The following is a 15,875-nucleotide window of genomic DNA, read 5'->3' as shown; positions in this document are numbered from 1 at the left end:
GAAATTCGCCTTTTTTGGACTTACGTCAGTCTGGCTCTGAAGTACAGATTTAAGGCAAATATAATTTCTGAACTTAAAGCGAAATTTTTCAAACGATCTTTGTTGGGAAAACTCTTGCTAAAGAACGTGCATAGAAAATATCTTTTTGGTTGGAATATTTTTTTTGTTCAATTTGAACAGTTTAGAAAGCCTTAACATTACCGTCTAAGCTTCTTGCGAAATTCAGAGTTCTTTATCTTTTAATGGAAAGAGATAAGCAGACTTTTTTTTTTTTCAATTGGACATTTTATTAATATTTATGTATTTATTTTTTAAAGTGGACGTTATTACTTTTTCTTCAATTTTGTCAACAAATTTTGACAAATAAATCCGATACGCTTTATTTATATCCGAAAGAAAGAGTTAACAGAAGATTTATTTATTTATTTATTTATTTATTTTTTGATTAGAAATAATTTGCAACTCCAGAGCTTGAATACACTACCTTGCGGTGATTAGCAATACTACCGAAAAAGGTAAAACATTCCATTCCACGTGTTTTCTTTGGGATAAATTACAGGTTTCAGACAGTTTATGGTTTAATGTAATTTCAGAAGAATAGAAAAGAAAGCTTCCCACAAACACGATGAAAAATTACTGTCATTCACTATGCGTCAAAGCAAGTTATAAGTTACGACATTTGTTTGTTTTACCTTTTTCATCCGCCATTGAACAGGAGCTGCAGCGCCCCTATAGTTTACTGGAGTAGCGAATCTATTTTGACGAGCATTTTTGAGCAATCACGATTGCTTATTGTTCTCAGTTAACGGTCCTTGGCGTTGTGGTTCCTTTTTCAGCTTGGACCAGGGGCCTCTGCAGCACCACCGCCACCGGCTCCTCTGGTCTTGAAGCACTGTCCGTGTCCCCCATAATCCACTTCTCCTGGTCGGAGGCGTTCATGTCCTACATACACACACGCATCGTTAAAAAAATACACGCACGCCTAAGTGCATACACACAGGTCTACGCACACACACAAGCCTACACATGCACACACGCGTGCCTACACACACTCACAACTATACGCATGGAACCGTCCGGGAAGGGCAGGCTTGCGGGGAGAGGAGTCGTTTCTAGAAACAATAATGCCAATGAGTAAAGTCCTGTCGCAACTCGTGATTGCGAAAAGCATAATTTGAATTCAAAATCTCAGAATTCAAATTAATTTTCTTCCATGTTTTTTTTTTAAATTTATTTTCTTTTTTTCTTTTTGAAAGCGATTGAAAATAATTTTTATGGAAATAAATATATTAGCTGCATCGTTTAAAATGTACTACTATTTTAATTTCAGAAACATTGTTTTTGGCAACATTTGATACACAAAATATTAGCTTGTTTTGCTTAGTTTGGCGATACACTTTTAAAACGCTCCAAGTGTACCACGTTATGATAATTTCCTTGAGTACAACTTTTGAAAATAGAACAGAAGTGCGCGAGTATTTTCCTGATTCTGTTTCGAAAAATTGTATGATGTAAAGAACATTAGTTTTGTACCAAGTACCATCTCTTTTTACATTTGGGATAACGGATTGGCTAAAATATTACCGTCACCGTAATCTTGAATCTTCTTGGCGGCACAGCATACAACTCCTAATGTTTTATTAAAGTACTAGTGATACCCGCACGGCTTTGCCCGTAATAGAAAAATCAAAAGGTCTTTTGGTTCGCCTGTACAAATAATGTATGGTGAATTTTCTCGCCAGTTGGCTTGTACCCATCTTACGGTTCCACGTTATGATAATTTCGCATCTCGCCAATTGGCTTGTGCCCATGTTACGGTTCCACGTTTTGATAATTTCGTAATTTACTCGTCCATCATATGATATTTTTTTTTCTTAAAATTGGAATAGAAAAAGAACCACATCGAATTTTCGAAAAATCGCTTCGAGGTGCACACCAACATGCTAAATACTAACTTTGTGCCAAATTTCATGAAAATAGGCCAAACGGTCTAGGCTCTATGCGCGTCACAGACATCCTACACACATCCTCCGGACAGAGAGACTCTCAGCTTTATTATTAGTAAAGATGAAACTTAGAGTAGATGTAACATCGATGTAAATTAGGTATAGAGAATAGAATGAATGTTTGTTTCGTCAGAGCTAGTTTTATTTTATGAACCAGACACAAGCACGAAAAAACGCACACAGAAAAAAAAAAAAAAAAAACAACGCAAGGAAAAAGTATTGTTCATTTTTAGCACTTCTTTAAAGAGAAAAAGAAAGTAAAAAGATAAAATTTTCAATGGCGAGTATACTTTCACCGTTTTTATTTTTACCGCTAGATGGCATCACATGCATGCTTTTTCACAATGGAAGCCGAAGTTTACAATTTAAGCAAACGAATTCAGAAAAAAAAATCCAGTTTTTTTAAAGTCAACTAATTGAAAAACCACCAAAAAAAAAAGTTTGTTTTGCCTGACTGGTGGAAAATGTCTTTCAAATGATGAGTAGCAGAGAAAATTTCATGAAGTATTTAGGAAGTTATGGACATCCACAAAGAAACCTTCCATGAGAAATGGTATACATAAAGGGTGTCCCAAAATTAACGCAAGATTTGAATTTGCCGCCATTTTTGCAATAAATGGTTGGCAACGCTGAAAAAAGAACAATTTGACAATTGAGAGTTTAGAGTAATCAAAAATTTAGCGTTATACGATACAATAACGCGCTTTCATTACTGAACAATTGTTTCAAAAATAATGAAAGTTGAGGCTGGTCAAGCAGTTACTGTTATTGGCGCTCGGTATCGCAACACGGTAATGCACGGGTGGTTGTGGGCTTGTTGACATAGACCTTTGAATTCAAATGACCCCATAAGAAGAAATTTAATAATGTTAAATCACACCATCTAGGGTGCCAATTCTGATCACCGAAATGAGAGAGTACGCGACTAGGAAATGCCTTATGCAGTAATTGAAATGTTTCACTCTCTCTCTAACTGTATGGTACAATAACACCCCATTTTTACTAACCCTAAACTCTCAACTGTCAAATTGTTCTTTTTTCATGGCTGCCAACAATTTATGGAAAAAATGGAGCAAATTCAAATCTTGCGTTAATTTTGGGACACCCTTTATAACATATATTATATAAAGCTGTTTATGTGTGTTTCTGTGTGGGTGTATAAGACAAAAAATAACGCTCAAAAGAACTGCTTTGGAAGACGGGAATTTCACTCATATGGTATTAGGTTAAACATTTTTCGTATATATTGCTCAAAATAAAGAGCTGTTTCTGATAAAAGACATAAAGCCTATTTTGTATAAATAATTTTAGAAAAAGCTCCCTCTTTTTCGGAAAAATAAACTTTGACAGAAGGAAAACTAGAAGGAAACTGAGATAAGACTATTTCATACAGTTGGAATAGTATTTATTACGAATGTATTATTTATTAGATTCTTCAAAACTCGCTGCAAATGGCCGTGGGTGTTGCTTCAGAAATTTCATATCAACCATAAATGCTGCAACTGAACAGTAAATTATATTTCACAGAATAGGAAATAACATTCGTTGAGGAATACAGATGAATTTGATGACGTTGAGCAAGTAAGATGCATGCTATTACTCTGCTTGAATTTACTTTTCGAAATGGACAATAGTTATGATGGAGTTTACTATAATCAAATTTTTATACGTCTACACTTATTTGTGGAACTTAGGAGAGGATCCAGTGGAATGCCTGAATAATAAATGCTTAGTTGAGCAAAATAATCTTTAAGTGTAATGTAAACTTTAAGAAAAATTTAAAGTTTAAAAGTGAAAAAACCTTTGCATTCACCAACGTGAGAGTTTATTTTACTTGGCAGTAATGGAAAAGTTCCAATTAATTTTAACTTAGAAACTTTTCGTGTTCTACTGTATATTTCACCAAAACTGGGTTAAATTTAACCATGTTCCGTTAGTTGTATCCTTAATAGTAATGCAATATAATGGTCTTCAACACGTATGGGTTTTTAATTTTAGTTTCCCAAATAATGAAAATTAAGTTAAGAAGTATGTCATATTTTGGACAATTTTAACTGACATCCAAACAGACATCCAAAAACTATTTGAAGAAAATTAAAGCAAAGATAAAAACGTTTCTTTTGAGTTTAACTATGTTGGTATGCATTAGAGCATCATGCATTTAGTGTATGTGTGGGTAAGTGAAAATTTTTCGTTTAATTCGCTCTACTTTTCTTTATTTTAATATTTTATCTATTTTCGGGTTTCAAATCTTACGCCAACTTATTTAAATATTACGTACACAACTTTTTTTTTTTAAAGCATTCGGTAATTATATTAAACACAATTTAAATAAACACTGTACTTTCATAATTGTAAAGTGCCTATAATGTTCAATATTCGCAAGCAAAATAGATGTAATGATTTTTAACCAATTATATGGTTAATGTACTGTAAATACCCATTTGTATATCATAATTTACTAAACTACTTTATGTTCAATTTCACCTTTTAAAAATATTACAGAAAGGTATTAACGCGTTTCCTATTTATTAAGATTTTTCTGAATCGCACTCTTTTCATCAACTTACGTTTGAATTAAAAAAAAAATCTGCTGTGTGTTATTCTTAATCATGTAGAAAATAATCTTTAAGAGAAACATTCCTTGTCATATAACATATCTGTCTTTTTAATGTTTAATTTTTCCCCAAATAGATATTTCTAAACTACCACTTTTTGTTTCAGGATTATTTTAGTACTTGATTGCATAATGTAATATCTAATTTTCAACATGCAGTACTAGAAAAAATTCTAGACACTAAATTTTTTATCAACAGCCCCTAAATAAATATTATATCTTAAGACTTCAATTTTGCACATTAAAATTTTAAAAGTTAGGTGTTCTTTAACCCACTGTATTTTTTAAATGTTTCTTTCTAAATTCTGAAAGCATACGATTCATCAAAATTATTACAGAAAAAATATTTACTAACAATTACGCACAAAGAACACCTAAAATTAGTTGTTTTTTTTAAATTTAATTTGCAAATAAGGGGAAATATTAATAATTTAATCACAAAGAATAAATTGTAGATGGTGCATTGTTTCAGCTACGTGTCAAAAAATATTTTCCACCACATTTAACGAGAGAAAAAAAAATTAACTTCTTACCTTGTATAACTCATTTTCAGTCAATTTTAGCTTCCACAAACCTCCTATATAATATGCATAAGCAAACTCCGACACTTCTGAAGCTTCACATCTACACTATGAGCTATCCGACTGTAGTAAATTATTCATGGTTAGTACCCAAGGAGAGTTTTAACGAAGCTCCGTGAAAGGTGAAATGAATTAGCGGCAGCTGGCTTTTACTTCCGTATTTAATTTCAAAAACTCTCACCCAAAATGAAAGCAGCGGTGCGAGATCAGAAGGACATTATTTTGTTATCCAAAACAGAATGGAAAGTTAATCAGCCAACTTGCCAACTTAATTATAATCTGCATTTTAAGTTATAAACTATTTTACTTTCAATCAAGTAATATCTTTGTAACACTGCCTTTTAAAAACTTTTTTTTCAGAACCTTATATTATTGTTAAAATATAAAATCAAATCGATGTTTAACTTTGAGGTTACAGTTAACTCCTTTTTTTAGGGGGAGGGGGATTTTTGATACAATTGTTAAATAGTTAAAACTAAAGTTTCAAACCAATTTTTTAAAAACAATATGTTTGAAGAGTCTTTACATAAAAACAAATATGAAATATTACATTTTTGAAATCATTTAAAAATCTTAAACGAAATGCTAAGCTAAATACAGTTGACTCTCTGTTTAACGACGCTCTATTTAACGATTTTCCCTATTTAAAGATGAGTTTTCACTGTCCCGGATGCTCCACTGTAGTTTTAGAAGCATTCTATTTAAGCACGAATTCTACTTTAGGACGATTTTTTGTGGTCCCTTGAAAGTCGTTAAATAGAGAGCCAACTAGACTTTTGTTTGAAGTTACTACTTATAGATTTTTCTTGAGTTGTTAACAACAAGTGTTAAAAGGTTAGCGTGGTTAACGTTACAGGATCATTTACAGAACGTCAATCATTATTTTGCAGATACGTTTTCAAAAAATAAGACGTTTCGAAAAGTATTAACACTGACACTAAAAAAAAGAAAAAAGAACGCCGAATCTTTATATTAAATTTATACACATTTTTACGGTACGAATGCATTAAAGCATCTAAAATAAGTATTAAGACTCTTAAACATAAAAAGCAAGTGAGACGAAAACACTTTCGCGCAGAAAAAAAAAATCCTGAAAAATACGCATCTGAAGTAGTTGCATAACAACGAAGTCAATAATACTTAAAGTGATCAAATTCTGGTACGCACTATTTCCCAACTAGCAAAATTAACTAGAACCTATTTCGTTCCATATTATCAAATCCAATTTTTTTTCTTACTACTATATTTTGCTCTTACACAGCATCGATAACAAGGGTAATATAATTTGAGTTAAAATAAATAGCGTTATAGCTTCACAAATTTAGAAATGTTATAGACGTGTGTTGACAATACTTAAGAAGTTACCACTCTTTAAGGAATCATGTTTCAATTGTCTAAAAGACACTGGTTTCTGGTAGGCGTCTCCCCAAAGCATTCCACACAAGTTTGATAAGATTCAAATTCGGGGTGTTTGCAATATAGCCCATTGTTACTGGTGTCCCTTACCTTCTAGGAACGCCTTAACAACAGAGATCATGTTTGAACGTTCATTGTCATTCACAAAACAATGCCTGGATCAATGAATGCCCCTTTCGAAGCAGACGCACATGTGGGAGGAAAATGTAATCATAGTAACGATCTCCGACAGGTGATCACTGTCTAAAATTGAACTACATTCCGCCAGGATCACCTTAGCGGTCTTTCTTCATGAAGTTAAGGGAATTAAAACCGTGCCCCTACCCTCTGCTACTTGGTAGGTAGCTGTTAAAAATACTGTCCGATGAATTGTTCCTGTCTTATCTTGCCTACAAAAAAATGACATTTCTGTCATCACTTGCTGTTACTTTCCTAGGCTTTCCACCAGTAACCTCCTTTTCAGTTGTATTTGTCTTTTGAAAGGTTTTCAAAGACCTGAGAACTACATATTTGTCCATTCCAAACCCTTATGCAACACTTTCCTAACTCCACCCATCTTCTAGCTTGTCCATCATTCTCCCACACGTAAAGGAATATTGACGTCGCATCGGACACCATTATACCGATACTTGCATATACATCATGTTTCTTGCGGTGCCTTTTGAATGTAATGAACGCCTTTCTCAGGAACTGTATGGTCGTGCGTTGAAAACGTGTTGCTTCTGTTTCACTCATATTAGTAAGTAAAGAAGCCTTGCAGTTTGAGTCTCACTCTGCTCTGCATTAGTAATATAAGTGTTATTTTCTATAGGAGGGAATATATCTCTACATAGTATAAAATGAAGTCTCCAAAAAGTGTCTGTGTGTTTGAACTCGCAAAACTCGAGAACTACCCAGCGCATTTCGCTGAAATTTTTACAATTTGTTCCTTTAAGTCCTGAAAAGGTTTGCAGACCAGTTCGAAAAAAAAAATTGATAAATAGTTCTTTTTTTATTCCAATAAACCCCAATTTTCACATAAATTCCTGATTTTGGGGGTGAAAAATTACTTGCACATAGTAATACTATACATCGTTGGAAAGGGTAGAATTTTCCGTGTTCTACGCAATTTGTTTCTATTGAAGTTTTAAACCATTTTATTTTGCGTTTCCACGGTAACGCTTTTTCAATCCATTGCTTATTTCCATCTTTCTCATTTTCAATTCTTAAACTTATTTTATTTTGTGTTTCCATGGTAACGCTTTTTAAATCCATCTTTCTCATTTGATTTTAATTTCTTAAAATTATTTTAATATCCGTCGTCATTGTTTGGAGGGGAAATTTTGATTGATGGTTTTTTTTCTTTCATTTAAGCCTGGTTATTGAATATACTTCACTTCACATAATGGTTATTTTCAAGGTAGACGGGACGAAGCCGGGCAAACACAGCTAGTTAGGTATAAAATCAAGATGTAAATTAAGTGCGGCAATTAAAGTCAGCTTAAGGTTAATCGCCTACTATCTCGCTCATTTATGATTTATTTGGCTCCAGATTTTGCACATTCATTACATCACTCATAAAAATAAGGGGAAAGTAATTAATTGTGAAACTAAGTTTCAATTATGTTTTTCAGCAGTTTTAACGAACAAAGACTACAACACAAACATTCTACAATAATAAAATTTAATAAAGTTTCAAGAAATTTCCCAAACTTTGTAAAATGTACAATTTCCAGTTCTTCATCATCCCCCCATCTTCGTAAAAATTATGTCTGTGTGACCTGATGCATTTAGGCTGCAATCACTCTCTTAATCCGTTGATGAGAGTTAAAAGTTTTTTTTTTCTGAAATTTCCCTGTTTTTAGTATGTCTTAAACTTTAGGCAGGAGATGTGTTGCTATCTTGAATTTGAATGAAATCCTTAACGGAAATTAGTAGTACATTCATACTCCTACGGAAAGCCTTAATTAATGTTCATGAATAAGTACTTAAAAAACTTTTAGCAGATCTAGAACTGCTAATGCATGTAAAAGTTGGAGAGGATAAAAACACACGTGTTAGCACAAGGAACACAATATCAGTAGTGTTGTTTCTTGTGGAGTGCTATCGAGCTGCTTGATATATATTACTGGGTGCTTGGAGCCAGTGGCGTAGCCATGGGGGGGGATAGGGGGGTCAGAACCCCCCCCCATGAGCCCCGAAACTATGTATATATATATGTATATATATATGTATGTATATGTATGTATGTATGTATATGTATGTATGTATATATATATATACATATATATGTATGTATATATATATATATATATATATATATATATATATATATATATATATATATATATATATATATATATATATATATATATATATATATATATATATATATATATATATATATATATATATATATATATATATATATATATATATATATATATATATATATATATATATATATATATATATATATACAGTATAAGTGTATAAACTTGAGGGCATGGCTTTACTTGAAACTTCAGAAAAAATTACCCCCCCCCCCTAGGATTTTTTCTTGCTACGCCACTGCTTGGAGCTGCTCTCTAGCGGGTACTGTCAGAATTAATTTAAAAACTGCTTCTTGACGGTAAGCAGAGAGCGTTGGAGCGTTGTATCTTTTTCTCAGTTTGGGCTAAAGATGGAACCTACGGCCAAAGTATCCCGCAATTACGGTATAAAAAATTCCATATTTGCTTCAGTGGAAAGGAGAAAGATCAATTGTCACATATGGAGCACTAAGTCGTTATTTTTTTTTTTTTTTAATGCTCACCCCTTTGTTTTTTTGCATATATGTGCGGCATACGCAGCACAGAATCATCTTATCCATCCTACCCTTTGATGTCTTGATAATGCATTGAAGTCCTAACAAAGATAATTAAGGACTTATTGGGTTACAATCTATTATCTAGGGTTGTCAATTTACCTTTAAAAAAACAAATGAATTCGTCAACTACATAGTTAAGGCACTCTAGATTAACTAACAGATTTTTTCATACTAGTAAACTACATTGAGCCGTGACGAAAGCATATTAACTTACTAAAAATATATTAGGCTATTTTAAGAACATTCTTTTGTAACAGCTGTTGCTACACTTTTGCCTGTTGATAACAAACTGTTTGTAAATAACGCTTTATCATCAGTTAGACTTTCTGATGACGATGGCGTCACGAATAGAACATTTTGCTAAAAATGGTGGGTTATCCTTATTGGTCGACATGACCACATTTAGGGCACCCACCTTATAACAAAAATATCTCCACAATTAAGAAATGTAATTCTGATATTTCATTATATAGCTTCCATTACACATGCTCTTAGTTAAAATCTTCATCTTTAAAGTGGCATATTGTAAATCTGAAGCTAATTTCGAAGCTAAACTAAAGCAAGTATAGACTACTGAGTTTAGGGCTTTTTAAACAATACTAGTTTCGACGGCTTTTTTTTTATTCCCGTAACCAGTTAAAAAGCGTTTTCAGAGGCTAATTTCACCAGAAGATTGTTTGTGTTTAGCGACATAAGTCCTTTTATAGGTATGAGTGTGTGATTGTAGAATGGAAATATGCAATATTAGAGCGAAATATTTTCTTCATTTTTAAGAGAATGACACCTTTATATCAGATAAACTTACGTTATCTTCTCTGAATAGGAATGAATTAGAAAAACAAAATACTAGAGATTATAATATAAGGTTAATTCTAATTATTTTACATGTTTAAAATAATTTATAATTATTTACTATGTCCTTTACTAAAAGCATGATGAAGAACTATGAAAAATATTCCATTAATCTTTAATTTCTAATTCCGTTATATTATGCTCCTGAACATTCCACTTTGAAGTATTGCTATAATTAACTAGATTACAGCCATATAATCTTTATCTACTTATAGAAGTGAGCAACTCAGAGAGAGGATCAATGAGTGAGCTAAAGCTGGTAACTCAATTATGCAAGAATTAGTAGCTACAATGCGTTGTCAATTTTAATCAACTGAGAGACGAATCAAGGATCAAAAGAAGTTAAAGCATTTTAGTATGGACACAGAAGTATTTAATTATTGTGTTCAAATGTCAATTAAATTACGTTTTACTAAGCAGTTATAAATATTGTACATGGTTATTGTATAGGGTCATTGTATATGGAATTTGAAACCAAACTAAAACTAGCATGTAATTATGTGCGTAGCGCATACATAGCATTCAAAACTATCTTAGAGAAAAACTGGATCCCCAGCTCCTTTTTTTTTTACTTTAATTTAAATTATTTTTTTATAAAAAACATTTTCTACTACAGAGAAAAAAAAACAACGATAAGCTCTTTTACTTTTTTGTGCTATTTTCAAACACTAAAAATTTTATTTCGCCTTATGTGTATGGTAATAAGAACTTCCTTAAAAACCGCTTTCAGAACACAAATTAAGAATATTTGCTAATTAAAAAAAAAAAAAATATGCAGCGCGGTATCTTGTCTAAATCGGGGGAAAGTAACGGCGTTGGAGAAATGCTTTGCATTTTAATGTCATTAAATCATTTTTTGTAGCTTCATTTAGCTATTTTTTTTTCGAAACTTTCCCATTTTGATTAAACTTTTGAAATGGCAGTGGTACCAAGAGCTTTGAAAACTCTGCACGTTCACGTTACCGTAACTCTGCCCAATATCACACATGGACCGTTTCTCACTCCATAGAATATTTATTTCTTGACAAATGCTTCATGCAATGTAGTGTAACCTTTAAAATATCACGATTCATTGAGGTTGTTTTTGCATGGTATTCAGTATGATAAAAAAAAAATTTGAAAATGTAGACTACATTATTTTAAAAACTATCACTTTCAGGCAGACAACGAATCACCTTGTCTGTTATCTTTGATGGCAAAAATTCAAATTTGACAGAAAATACAAATACATATAATTCTTTTTTTTTTTTTTTTACGTTATTTCTAACGGACTGTTGTCTTTGTTGTATTTTTCTATTTTGTTTCAAAAATGTTATTAAAACACGTTCTGCTGTATTTATTCAAATACGTAGGGGAGACCGGGGCAGGTTTTCGCGCGGGGCACGTTTTCGATTTGACTTTAACTCGTTAACGAGCCGGTAGAGCGAAGCACCGTCCAGACTATTTGAAAGGCTGCTCCACCAGACGACAACTACGAGAGTTTCAGTTGGATGGCTGTTCACATCGCTGCGTAACGTTAGTTTCACTTGTTTTTATACAGGTAAGTAAATTTTGATGACCTCATTTAAACTAAAAACAAACATATACGTCTTAAGTTAAGTTTTTGTCCGTTGTAATATTTCGAAAGAGCACATTTAGGAGCTACCTGTGATGTGATAATTTGTCCATAAAATTCTTTTTTTGACCGTCTGCGTGTAGTTTAAGGAAAAACATGGCGACGGGGCACGTTTTCGAACACCAAGCGGGGCATATTTTCGCATCGAAAACGTGCCCCGTCGCATCGAAAATATGCGCCGCCCCCTTCGATCGCTACCTTTTATCGATGTTTATTATATTATTTACTCTTAAATGAAGCATAAATAGTTAAATACACATGAAAAGTTAAGCTTCTTATTTGACAACTTATATTTCAAACAAAAAACAGACAAAAAATAAATCACAATCTCAATCATTCATGAGAGATACATGTTAAAACAAAATAGGCCTAAGTGTTTATAAAAATAGCATTAAACTGATATGTTCACAGAATGACTTGATATTGATATGTGTGTTGGGTTTTCAGATTTGTCGTGGTACGACACTACAAAAAGAAGTCTGAAAGAGGCAAGTACACCATAGAGACTATGGTAGAAGCTGTCGACAAAGTAAAAGAAGGAAGATGTATGAAAAATGTAGCAGTGTAGTAAAAGTGTAGTACCCCAGAAGAAGTGAGACTTCTGGAAAAAGCGGGTCCGAGAAAACAGACCGGCAAAGGAAAAAAAGAAGAGAAAGTCGGCCATTTTGACCGACACTCCGGTCAAAGAGCAGCTTAGACTATTGCAGCAACAAGCTAAGCAGAGAATACAAATGAAAAATGAGAATGAAAAGAAAGATAAGAAAAATGTAAAAAAGAGTTTATTTAAGAGACAAATTGGAAAACCTAACAAGCCCGAAGAAAATGAAGAATCAAGTGATGAAGAGGAAGAAGACTGTGCTTGCATTTATTGCTTAGAATTGTACAGTAAATCTAAGTCTAAAGAGATATGGCTAAAGTGCACTCGTTGCAAAAGATGGGTCCACGAGTCTTGCATCAAAGAAAACCCTATGTTCTTTGTATGCATTAATTGTGACAGTGACGATGACGTTTAGTGTTTTTAACAGTCCTACATGTATTAAAATTATTAAGTAGCCAATTGGTGATGAGTTTTTTTCAATGTATATTTACTGAAAATCAATAAATAACCTACCTTGAAAATATTTTGTTTGATTTCCTAAATTATATTGACATAAGTGCATGCGAAAACTTGCCCCTGTCTATTAATAAGGTATGCGAAAACTTGCCCCGGTCACGGGGCACATTTTCGCACGTGACATAACGACACTTAAAACTATTTTTCTGTAAAACAAAGCTTAATTAATTGATGTAAGTAATTCCACGTTGTAGACAAGGTTTCTCTGAATGGTGTAGTACAGTTTTTTCAAACTTAGGTAAATAAATAAAAAATAAAAAAAATAATTTAAAAAAAGCGCCCCGGTCTCCCCTATATACAGGAGTTTCTTCTTCAAATAAGGAACAGCAGGCTCAAATTAAGATGAAAAAATTCATTACCTATTTGAAACAAAAAGCTGCTACTAAAGGAAGAGGGCCTCTAGAAGTTATTTTTTTTCTGGTACCCCATTGTAGGTGCCACTGTGAAAACAAACCTTTTCCGGATTATGAAAACATTAAAACTTATAGCCAAATTTTATCTGAAGCTTTTAAACTTAAGGGGTCCGGGGACACAAAAATCATCAAATTTTGCATTTTTTCTAATTATTTAAAAAAAAAACATTCGTTCTTTCTGCTTAAAATGACATTTAAATCAAGTTTCTATCTAAATTAAAACAAAATATATAATTATTTTGTATTTTTAGCTGAAAACTTTAAGCGGGAATTTCTGCATGATGCAATTTTTTCAGTCCTTTTGCATTCAAACTATCATAAGTCAAGAAGTGATAAAGATAAAGTAATGAAATTTGCAGCATATCTTTTGCAAACAGTTTACTATAAATAATTTTATTTCGCAAATTTGAAAAAAAAAAAAATGTTTATCGCACAAAAATGTAATTATGTTTTAAAAAGTATCTTAGAGAAATTTTCGAAATTTTTCTTCAAATATTTTATATTTTTATTGAATTAATATTTTTTTAAATTGCAGAATAAAAAGTAAAGCTTAGATATCTGTAAATAAATTTTTTTTAAAAGTTGAAAATTGCCCAAGAATATTTTGAATTTTAGCAATTTAAGCATATTTATTTTTTAAATAAATTTAGTTTAAATATTTTATTTTTGTTTTAATATTTATGTAATAATTTTGATCGTTAAATAGATGGTGAACCAGTGAAAAAAAAATCAAAACCCTAAACTGTTCAATATTTTTTTTTCCGTCATTCCGTTTTTTTTAAATTATTAATTTAAGATTATAATTATTGAAAAAAAAAAAAAACGTGCTTTTGGGCAAAGCGGGTATAGGATTTAATTATGTATTTATTATGACTGATTTTAAATTGGATAAGTGTAACTTATATATATATATATATATATATATATATATATATATATATATATTATAACGGCAGGTAGCTATTCAACTAATTTAATCATTTAGAACTTTATATTTGATTGGAAAATGTATCAAATCTCAAGTAGTAAAGCTTACCCGCTTTGAGCCCACAGTTAGGGCAAAGCGGTTTTTTCAAGTGTCTGTAATATTTGATAATAAATTAATATTGGGTTTGAAATAATGCACGAATCACTTTTTATTTTGAAGTTTGATAACCCTGCTATGAAATAAATCCAAAACTGTTTCGATAAAAAGCTAAAAACTACAGTTTTCGAGCGTTCTTCGAAAACCTACCCGCTTTGGACCAACCTCCCCTATTGCAAAATGTAGTTGAAATAAGTTAATAACATGGTATTACATAGTATTGCTTGTAGTTGTAAATTTTGAATTATTCGAGTTCATATACTAGTTAGCTTCGAAGAAATAAATATATGTGTTTTGACTTTTTTGTTTTTATTTATTTTGAACTATTTAGCATTTAAAATCCATGTAAATGTGACCAAAAGTATCACTTACATGAACTATTATTGCGTTTGTGCAAAGTTATAGTCAAGCACGTTAAATGTTATCTTTTAAAAGTCTTAGTAAAACAACTTGATGTAACACGCCAATGTTCCCAACTGGTTAAAAAATATGAGGGGTGTTTTTCTGGAAATTTCTTCTTTCAACTTTAAAATGGATGCCTTTTAATTTTATTTTTATGAAAAAACTCTTCTTTTTTACATAGGCGTCACAGAGCGGCATTTAATGGGTTAACCAAAACTTTCAATACATTGTATTATAACAATTCGATGCTAAATCGTCTTATTAGATTGAAAATATACTATACAGTAAAAACATTAAAAAATGTTAAAAATATCTAACATACTACACACGTGATCAAGAATACATCCTCTAAGTGTACTACATTTTATACAAGTTTATTAGATTAAAATGGTATGTTAGAATTATTCAAACTGAAGCGAAGTAAACATATTGATAAATTTAAATTTCAACTTTATGGTGAATCCTTTATTTTATACGAGATATGCGTTAAAGTTTCCCATCCACTTTCGTAGAAGCATTTCACACAATTTGTAACGCAATGGCTATCACAAAAAGTATTGCAACACTTTAGAATTAAATATTAAATGTGTTCCGCATCAAAATGAAAATGTGCATGAGGAGTATATAAACCATGCGTCACTATCTCATCAAAAAGTAATCAAATTATTATGCAAAAAAGGAAATAATTAAAGAACTTTAAAATTGAAACATTTTCTGTTTTCTTGCTGTCTCTTAGCGGAATCTGTTACTCAAGTTCCCCAATTAAATAAAACAAGTTTCTTTAGCTTTGTTCAAAAAAAAAAAAAATGTTGGTAAATTCTATTATAATTAATAAAATCACAAGAGGAAATTTGTAACCAGCAATATCTATATGCAAAATATAAAACCTATCTCAGATGTAGAAATTCTTTAAACATTTTTTAATAA

Source organism: Uloborus diversus, chromosome 5 (assembly GCF_026930045.1).
Source record: "Uloborus diversus isolate 005 chromosome 5, Udiv.v.3.1, whole genome shotgun sequence".
Classification (NCBI taxonomy): domain Eukaryota; kingdom Metazoa; phylum Arthropoda; class Arachnida; order Araneae; family Uloboridae; genus Uloborus; species Uloborus diversus.
Note: the sequence above shows the minus strand (reverse complement) of the source record.